Here is a 10,359-nt window from a genome sequence, read left to right on the forward strand (position 1 = left end):
AAAGTAGAATGAGAGTGATTGATACTTAATACTTTCTTAAAGGATATAGAAAGATATAGTGTAGGATCAAAGAAAGTAAGAAGTGAGGATGTGATTTGCTCTTGATAGCTTTAAGATGATTGATCTTTTTATGCAATTGTGTTGTGTGTCTTCCAATGGAGAGCTTGATTCCATTTTATAGAGATCCAAGCCCTTGATGACCGTTGGAGCTCATTTTCAAAGGATCCAAGGTTTTTCATCATAATTACAGAACTGCCATTCAGCTTGTTAGGCTAGGCAGAACCCATCCTCACGCATCACAGCTTTGATCTTGACATGTCCTTGTTTTTTTCTCTTTAATCGGAGTGCAAGGCTGTTTCTGAGCTGCATTTTTCGAAGACTTTAAGGTCTAGGTTGGTTTCACCTTTTGAAGTGATGTTGACAAGAGAGAAAAAGCCACCCTATGACATAGGACTGTCATACTCAGTCCGAGGATCAGATCTGGCAGCAACATGTGATCTTCCATTTTTGGCTTGTTTCAAGTTGCCTTTTGTTAACTTGACTTCTTCATGTATTAAAACGTGCAAGCCCAATAAATGATCAGATTTTAGCCTTTGCACATGCTTGATGGGTTGCTTTCAACATAGCTGGTCCTTCCTCAGCCTATTCTGCCATCCTCATAGATTTAGATCTAGCTTTTCTTGTCCTTTTCCTTTTGGCCTTCAAACTTCTTTATTTCAAATACTTTTACTTTGACTTAGTTATATATTTCTTTAATGAATAAAAGCATTTGTACTGATGAGGTCACAACTTGGGCAGATTTGGAGATTTTCACTTTGCAGCCCATCCTCGCGAGGTGTTCTTGATCATATGCCATCCTCACGTGGTTTTGTTGATCATAATCCATCCTCTCGTGGTTTTCCATCCTCAGGCCAAAATTATATTTTCCTTCTTTTTGCCTTAATGATTAATAACCTATTATCTTATATGAATACATTCAAAAGCACATGTTAGTCATTAACCATAATCATAATCTCTTAAGTAATTTTGTTATCATTAAAATCATTTGAGAGATTTTGTCTCAACAATAAGAATGACCGGTTATAGTATCAAGTAAATCATGATTGTGTGTCCCACAACGAACACTAATTTTTCATCCTTCACCGACACTTAACGGTATACATTTGAGAGTAAACGTGCAGTTTTCCTTATGAGAACAAGTTACTATTGATTTTGATTTATATCTTCCACCTCTTTCGCATTCCAAAATCAATTTGTCTTTTCTTCCCCTCTTTTTGATTGCTTTATCTGATCGAATGGTAACAATTAAAATTTCATTTTGCCTTCCAATAGTTTTTCCCATTCAAATACAGCTTCTCGAGAGGGAAATACCTACAAATTATGTTTCAAATAAAACATCAAATATATCGCTATAGTAAAAATTTGATCGATGATGAATTATTAGTAATAATAATACCTGATCGGTGATGAATTTTTCTGTAGAATCTATAATCGTTCTTGAAGCAGAAACCTCAACTCTACTCATACCTAATTTCAATTTAAAGTAATAAATTTAATTAATAACAATATTGTAATTTTTTTTCAAAATAAATTTTTAATTATAACATACATCAGTAATTTAAAAAAAAATTGAAATTTTTCAAAGTTTCGAATTTTTCGAAACTTTCGAAATAGAATTACTTCGAAGGTTTGAAAATTTTCAAATGATATGTGCTTCGGAAAGTTAATAATATTTTGGAGTTTTATAATCAAAAAGGTATTTCGATGCCAATTAGAATTTCTCGTCGATAAATAAATTGAATTTAACTGCGGAAAATACTTTACGGTTAATTTAAGGCGTTTCGGGTGAAACGGCAATTTAATAAATATCTAGTTTTTGAGATATATGTTAAGTTATATTTATTATATATATATATATATATGTTTGCTTGGAGGGAAAAAGAAAGGAAAACTAGAAGGAAGGAAAAGGAAAAGAAAATAGTATATAAAGGAAGGAAGGAAAAAGGAAGAAAGGAAAAGCAAAGGAAAGAAATAGAAAGGAAGGAAAACCTAAAATTTCCATCTCCTTCCTCAGGTTCACGCAAGAAAACCAAATTTCCATCCTTCTCCATTTTTCGTTTTCGTTGCTTCCTTTCCTTCAAAGCTAGTGACCCAAGGTTGGGTGAGAGTTAGATCAAGGTTTTCGCAACTCCACTCTTCCTCTTTGATTCGAAAACGAAGAAAAACGGTTTTGAGATCCAAACACAAACCCCTCCGTTTCTCCTAGATCCAAACCTCATTTCTCGAAGAGATAGAAGGGAAAGTTGCTCACCACCACGCTACGGTGCTAGTGAACTAATTTGGAAGCGGCGTTGCGAGCGGAGATTTTACCGGAATTTCTCGCGGTACCGGAAACGCACGATAAAGCTAACGTTGAGGTAAGGGCTCCTTCCAAACTTCTAGCTTGCATTAGGGACTTATCTGTAGTTGTGTGGGAAGGAATTTGTTAGGGTTAAATGTATCGATTTGGGGAAAAACGAAACTAGTGCGTTATGGGTAAAAACCTTAGAGTTAGGTTTTGTTTATAGTGATGAATGTTTCGTGGTAAATGAAATTTGATGTATCTGGGTGTTATGTTGCGTGATTTGTGTTCGTTGTATTTGGTGTGTTCGTACTTGATGTTTGTTAATTGGTGTGGTTGTTGTGAATTATGGTTTGAATGTGAAAGTATGTTTGAATTTGTTTCTGTGGAATTTGAAAACCATTAGAGTTAAACGAGTATTAAAAATGGGGAATCTTTTAATACCTCGGTTTACTTAATGTGTATTTGAGGAAAATGTTTAAGTTAACTGGGCGTTGAGAATGGGGAATCTCTTAATGTCTCGGTTACTTAACTATCGTTTTTGAAAATCGTTTCGGTAAATGAGTATTAAGAATGGGGAATCTCTTAATGACTCGTTTACTGAATGTTTTGCGAGAAAATCGTTTAAGTCAAAAGTATATTAAGAATGGGGAATCTCTTAATATGACTGTTTGCTTAACGTTTTGTTTTGAAAATCATTAAGTTAAATCGGTATTAAGAACGGGGAATCTCTTAATGACTTATTTAATTAATGTTGTTTGAAAGTCGTTTAAGTTAAATGGGTATTAAAAATGGGGAATCTTTTAATATCTGCATTTGCTTAACGATTGTTGTGAATGGAGTCTGTGTATGCTCATGCATTTCATTTGGTAAATTGTGTCGACCCGTGATAGGTGACACCTTGGTAAACTGTACTGACCCGTGATAGGTTGTACGTTTACGATTTACTATTTAGTAATTCGTGTTGACCCGTGATAGGTGACACCATGGTAACTGTACTGACCCGTGATAGGTGGTACATTTACGATTTATATTTTTGGTGAATTGTGCTGACCCGTGATAGGTGGCACCTTGGTAAACTGTACGGACCCGTGATAGGTTGTACGTTTGCGATTTATATTTTAGTAAATCGTGTTGACCCGTGATAGGTGACACCATGGTAACTGTACTGACCCGTGATAGGTGGTACATTTACGATTCCCGCTTTTTCTTTTAGTAAATCGTGTTGACCCGTGATAGGTGACACCTCGGTAAACTGTACTGACCCGTGATAGGTGGTACGTTTATGATTTACGCATTTTAGTAAATCGTGCTGACCCGTGATAGGTGGCACCTCGGTAATTGGTACTTTGGCCTGCGATAGGCGGTACAATTATGATTTACGGCCCTTCGAGGAGGGTTTTGGTTTGGAATTCCGAGTCCATGCATTTTGGCATATACGCATTGCATTAGGGTGCCTGGCACGCGAGTCATGTTTGATTTGAGTTTATGATTGAGTGATTCGAATTTTGATTTATCGTGATAACTGAGATGAAGGTGTTAAGTGCTATGTGTTGTGTATTGTGTGTGAGTATGATGGTTATCGAACCTTTGTGTGTCGTAGTAATCGCGTAGAAATTGCTAAGTGTTAAGTGGTGAACTTGATTAGGAATGACTTAGGTTAATTCATGAATTTTTGGAAAACTGATCAGGGAAATCGATTTCCCAATCGATTGGATGGGTAAACAGGGACTTGGCCAATTCACAAAATCGATTAGCCAATCGATTTTGTAAATCAGCCTTTTTAAAATCCCTTTCGAAATCGATTGCCCAATCGATTAGGCCTTAAGTCAGGGGCTCAGGAACCAATCAATCGATTTACCAATCGATTGAATTCAGCCCAGGATTCTGTTTTCATTAAGAATCCCTCACCAAATCGATTAGGAAATCGATTGGCTCGAAACCAGGGGCTCAGGAACCAATCAATCGATTTACCAATCGATTGAATTCAGCCCAGGATTCTGTTTTCATTAAAAATCTTCACCCCAATCGATTGCCCAATCGATTGGCTCAGTGAAAATCCTCATTTTTAGTTGTATGATTAATTGCTCATGAATCTATCCATGTTTTGTTTTATCATGTGTTAATTAGGAGATCGAGAACTGCATTTTACCTTCATTTTCATTGGCAATGTACTGTATGAACTTTTCGCACATGGAAAATCCTGTTAAGATGCATGCTTAGTTAAAAAGTTGTTTTGAGCATTCAAAAACTTAATTGCTATGTGTTAACTGTTATTTTCTGGTTGGTGACCCTTTACACTATTGTGGAAATCTGGGCTTTGCCCTCAGATGAGAGTCAGGACGGCCCTACTGGTTCGTACCCTACGGACAGGGATGGAGATGGGAATGCTTGACTGCGGTTGTGTTAGGAGGATCTCACGGGGCGCGTGGAGATTACTCAGGGTGTATAGTTTTTGGTAGGATGATCAGATTAGGATGATGTATAGGGACTAGGGGTCCTTCTTTTTGGTTTGGAGTATTTTAGTTTTGGAAAACTGTACTTATACAAATATTATCAGTTTTATATCATCTTTGAATGGGTTCCATGTACCATTTGATGTTTATGTAGAAATGTTTTGGATTTGTAATTGGAGAAACTTTTCCGCTGCTTGTAAATTATAATGACTCAATTATTTATCCAAAAGCATTTCCTGATTTATTTCCTTGTTCGTTTTTAATTACTTTTAAAAAAAAATATACCCTCGCTTTGAAAAACGGGGTGTTACATTGTGGTATCAGAGCATAGGTTTAGTTTTCTTTGGGAGCTGTGGAACCTTGGTTATAGATTGTAGGTCGACCTATAAGTTAGGAGTTATTATCTGATCATGTGTCGGTTTAGGTGACTTGAGTTGTCAAGTCCAATTTAATTGTGTGTTGTTAGACGGACGTTAGTTTAGAATTTTTTGAAGTAGTGTTAAAACTCTACTTGATGATGGTTCTTATAGGAAACCATGCCGCCCAGAAGGAATGACGCTCCGAGAGCCAACGCTAGGAATGACCAAATGGCGGAGGCTATGAACAACATGGCTGCTTCTGTCGCTGCACAGACCGCTGCCAAGACTCAACGGGATCTTGAAAAGAGGGGAAGAGAGATCCGTGCTGCAGAATCAAGAGGGTTGGAAGACTTCCGTCGTTACAATCCTCCTAAGTTCAAGGGGGATGAGGGTTCAGAGAAGGCGGATCAATGGATCCAAGAAGTGGAGAAAATCTTTGATATGATTAACTGCCAGGCTGGAGTGAAGGTCAGCTATGCCACGTATATGTTGCTAGGGGATGCTGAATACTGGTGGAGGAGTGCAAGGTTGTTGATGGGAGCAGCCCACGAGGAGGTGAACTGGGAATCGTTCAAAAGAAAGTTTTTAGACAAATACTTTCCGATGAGTACCAGGACTAAGTTGGGTGACGACTTTCTGAAACTTCACCAGGGGAGCCTGACTGTGGGCGAGTATGCTGCTAAATTTGAATCACTATCGAGGCATTTCAGGTTCTTCCGTGAAGAAATTGATGAACCGTTCATGTGTCATCGTTTCCAAGACGGATTGAAGTATGAGATTCAAGATTCCGTCTTACCTTTGGGAATTCAACGTTTCCAAGCGCTGGTAGAGAAATGTAGAGAAGTGGAAGATATGAAGAACAAGAGGGCTAGCCGAGTTGGGAATTTTAATTCGGGAGGCCCTAGTCGGGCGACTTATCAGAATAGGGGAAAACAAGTGGCTAAACCTTATAATCGCCCCCAGAATAACAACGGTGGACCGAGTCGCCCAGGGAACCAGAATTTCGGAAGGCAAATGGGGCAAGTGCTTCGATGTTTCCGATGTGGGAAAGAAGGACACTATGCTAGTGCTTGTACCACTAACATCCCCATCTGTCACAATTGTCAGAAGTCGGGGCACATGGCAAGGGAGTGCACGGCTCCAAAGGTGGAACCAGTGGTGAATGTAGCTAGGGCTACCCGTCCTACTGCTAGAGGACGCATTTATTGTGTGAATGCTGAAGAGGGAAATCCATCTGGTAATCTGATTCAGCGTGATTGTGAGATTGCAGGTAACACTCTAACTGCACTCTTTGATTCGGGGGCAACCCATTCCTTCATTGCTATGGACTGTGTGAATCGCTTGAAGTTATCTGTGTCTGCTTTACCTTTTGATTTGGTTGTTTCCACGCCTGCTAAGACCTTAACCGTAAATTCAGCATGTTTACATTGTCGAATGACTATTCAGAATAGGGATTTCTTGGTTAATCTAATTTGTTTACCGCTACAATCACTCGAGGTCATCCTCGGTATGGATTGGATGTCTTATCACTATGTGATCTTGGATTGTGCTCGGAAATTGGTTCTTTTCCCCGAACCAGGAGTTGTTAAGTATTTAGCTGCTAACAAACTCCGAGTGTCGCTAAGTGAAGGGACTCATGAGTTTTTGTCTCTAGCAAATGTAGAGGCAAAGATAAATGTGGAAATAGAAGATGTGATACTTGTCAACGAGTATCGGGATGTATTTCCAACGGAAATTCCAGGATTGCCACCGGTAAGAGAAGTGGAATTCTTCATTGATTTGCACCCAGGAACGGGACCCATTTCAATGGCACCTTATCGAATGTCGCCATTGGAATTAAATGAGCTCAAAGGCCAAATTGAAGACTTGTTGGAGAAGAAATTCATCAGACCAAGTGTATCACCATGGGGTGCTCCAGTTTTGCTAGTTAAGAAGAAGGACGGAAGCTCGCGCCTATGTGTGGATTATAGACAGCTCAACAAGGCAACTATCAAGAATCGTTATCCTTTGCCACGAATCGATGATTTGATGGATCAATTGAGAGGGGCCGCGATATTTTCGAAGATTGACTTGAAGTCGGGTTACCATCAGATCCGAGTAAGGGAAGGAGACATTCAGAAAACAGCTTTCAGAACCCGCTACGGACATTATGAATACCTGGTTATGCCGTTCGGAGTTACCAATGCACCGGCAATTTTCATGGACTACATGAACAGGATCTTTAATTCGTTCCTTGATAAATTCGTGGTGGTATTCATTGATGATATATTGATTTATTCAAGGACCGAAGAAGAGCATGGAGAACATTTGCGACAAGTTCTTGAGATTTTACGCGAGAAGCGATTGTATGCCAATCTGTCGAAGTGTGAATTTTGGCTAGAGAAAGTGAATTTCTTGGGACATGTGATAACCAAGGAAGGAATCGCTGTAGATCCGGCTAAGATTGAGGCGGTTCTTGCTTGGAAACAGCCTCAGACTGTCACTGACATACGAAGTTTTGTGGGACTGGCAGGGTACTACAGGAGGTTTATCGAAGGTTTTGCTAAGATTGTGGCTCCACTGACACAACTTACCAGAAAAGATCAACCGTTCGCATGGACGGAGAAGTGTGAAGAAAACTTCCAGTTACTGAAGAGGAAATTGACGACCTCACCTGTATTGGTGTTACCGCAATCAGAAGAACCCTATGAAGTTTATTGTGATGCATCCCACCAGGGGTTAGGATGTGTTCTGATGCAACACAAGAAAGCTGTGGCTTATGCCTCGAGACAATTGAAGATTCACGAAAGGAACTATCCTACTCATGATTTGGAGCTTGCCGCGGTTGTTTTTGCATTAAAGATCTGGAGGCATTATTTATATGGGTGCACGTTCACCGTGTTCAGCGACCATAAGAGCTTGAAATATTTGTTTGATCAGAAGGAGTTGAACATGCGCCAGAGACGATGGATGGAGACTCTCAAGGATTTTGATTTCACACTGCAGTACCACCCTGGGAAGGCCAATGTAGTGGCGGATGCGTTGAGCAGAAGAAGTGTATCGGTGTCTTCACTAATTATGGCTAGACAACAAGAGTTGTGGGAAGCTTTTAGAGACTTGCACTTGAACGTAGAGTTTGCACCGGGAATTTTGAAATTCGGAATGATTAAGATCTCGAGTGGATTACTTGAAGACATTGCGAATTCTCAGGATGACGTCTTAATTCAAGAGAAGAGGAATCTAATAGTACAAGGGAAGACGACTGAGTTCAAGATTGGGGCTGATAATGTTTTGCGGTGTAATGGTAGGATTTGTGTACCAGAAATTACAGATATGCGGAAAACGATTTTAGAAGAGGCGCATAAGAGTAAGCTGAGTATTCATCCTGGGGCAACAAAGATGTATCAGGATTTGAGGCAGAATTATTGGTGGCCAGGAATGAAGAAACATGTGGCGGAATATGTATCCACTTGTCTAACTTGTCAGAAAGCGAAGGTGGAACATCAGCGACCTGCTGGAATGTTGCAACCTTTAGATATACCTGAATGGAAGTGGGACAGCATTTCCATGGATTTTATAACCGGATTACCAAAGACAAGGAGGAAGAATGATTCTATATGGGTGATAGTGGACCGACTGACTAAATCTGCTCACTTTTTACCGGTAAGGACCACCTATAAGGTAGATCAGCTAACGGAGATCTACATTGCTGAAATTGTGAGGTTACACGGGGTACCATCGAGCATTGTATCAGACCGTGATCCGAAGTTCACATCGCATTTTTGGGGAGCATTGCACGAAGCGTTGGGAACGAAGCTACGATTGAGTTCAGCTTACCATCCACAAACGGACGGACAGACTGAAAGGACAAATCAGTCCTTGGAAGATCTGTTGAGAGCATGTGTTTTAGATGATAGAGGAAGTTGGGATGATGTACTTCCGTTGATTGAGTTCACTTACAACAATAGTTTCCACGCAAGTATTGGAATGGCACCATATGAGGCTTTATATGGGCGCAAGTGTCAAACGCCCTTGTGTTGGTATAAAGACGGTGAGAATATGATTGTCGGACCAGAGATGGTGCAACAGACCACAGCTAAAGTAAGGAAGATCAAGGAGAAAATGAAGACTTCACAAGATCGCCAGAAGAGTTACGCGGACAAGCGTCGCAGACTTTTGGAATTCGAACAGGGTGACCATGTATTTCTGAGAGTCACACCTACTACTGGAGTAGGTAGAGCCTTGAAATCGAAGAAGTTGACTCCGAAATTCATTGGACCATATCAGATTTCTGCACGAATTGGGCCGGTTGCTTATCGGATTGCATTACCTCCGATACTGTCCAATATCCATGACGTGTTTCATGTGTCGCAGTTGAGGAAATATCTCGCAGATCCATCTCACGTGATCGAACCAGACACAATCCAGCTAAAGGATAACCTGTCGTTCGAAGTACCACCCGTGAGAATTGATGACAGGAAGATTAAGCGGTTGAGGACCAAGGATGTTTCGTTGGTCAAGGTGATCTGGAACCCAATTACTGGAGATGCGACTTGGGAACTGGAGAGCAAGATGAGGGAACAACACCCAGAGTTATTTATCGATGCATAGTTTCGAGGACGAAACTAATTTTAGGGGGGGAGTAATGTAAGACCCATAATTTTAAAGTACCCTTTTATGTATTTTTGGTATATTTTGGATTTTGGCTCGGAGGCTTTTAAGCCAAAGTTAATAATATTTTGGAGTTTTATAATCAAAAAGATATTTCGATGCCAATTAGAATTTCTCGTCGATAAATAAATTGAATTTAACTGCGGAAAATACTTTACGGTTAATTTAAGGCGTTTCGGGTGAAAAGGTAATTTAATAAATATCTAGATTTTGAGATATTTGTTAAGTTATATTTATTTTATATATATATGTTTGCTTGGAGGGAAAAAGAAAGGAAAACTAGAAGGAAGGAAAAGGAAAAGAAAATAGTATATAAAGGAAGGAAGGAAAAAGGAAGAAAGGAAAAACAAAGGAAAGAAAAAGAAAGGAAGGAAAATTTCAAAACTTCATCTTCTTCCTCTAACCGTGACCCATTTTTCTCCTTTCTCCCATTTTCGTTTTCGTCGCTTTCTTTTCTTCAAAACTAGTAACCCAAGGTTGGGGGAGAGTTAGATCAAGGTTTTTGCAACTCCACTCTTCCTCTTTGATTCGAAAACGAAGAAATACGGTTTTT

The sequence above is a fragment of the Cicer arietinum genome, chromosome 1 (assembly GCF_000331145.2).
Source record: "Cicer arietinum cultivar CDC Frontier isolate Library 1 chromosome 1, Cicar.CDCFrontier_v2.0, whole genome shotgun sequence".
In the NCBI taxonomy this organism is placed as follows: Eukaryota; Viridiplantae; Streptophyta; class Magnoliopsida; order Fabales; family Fabaceae; genus Cicer; species Cicer arietinum.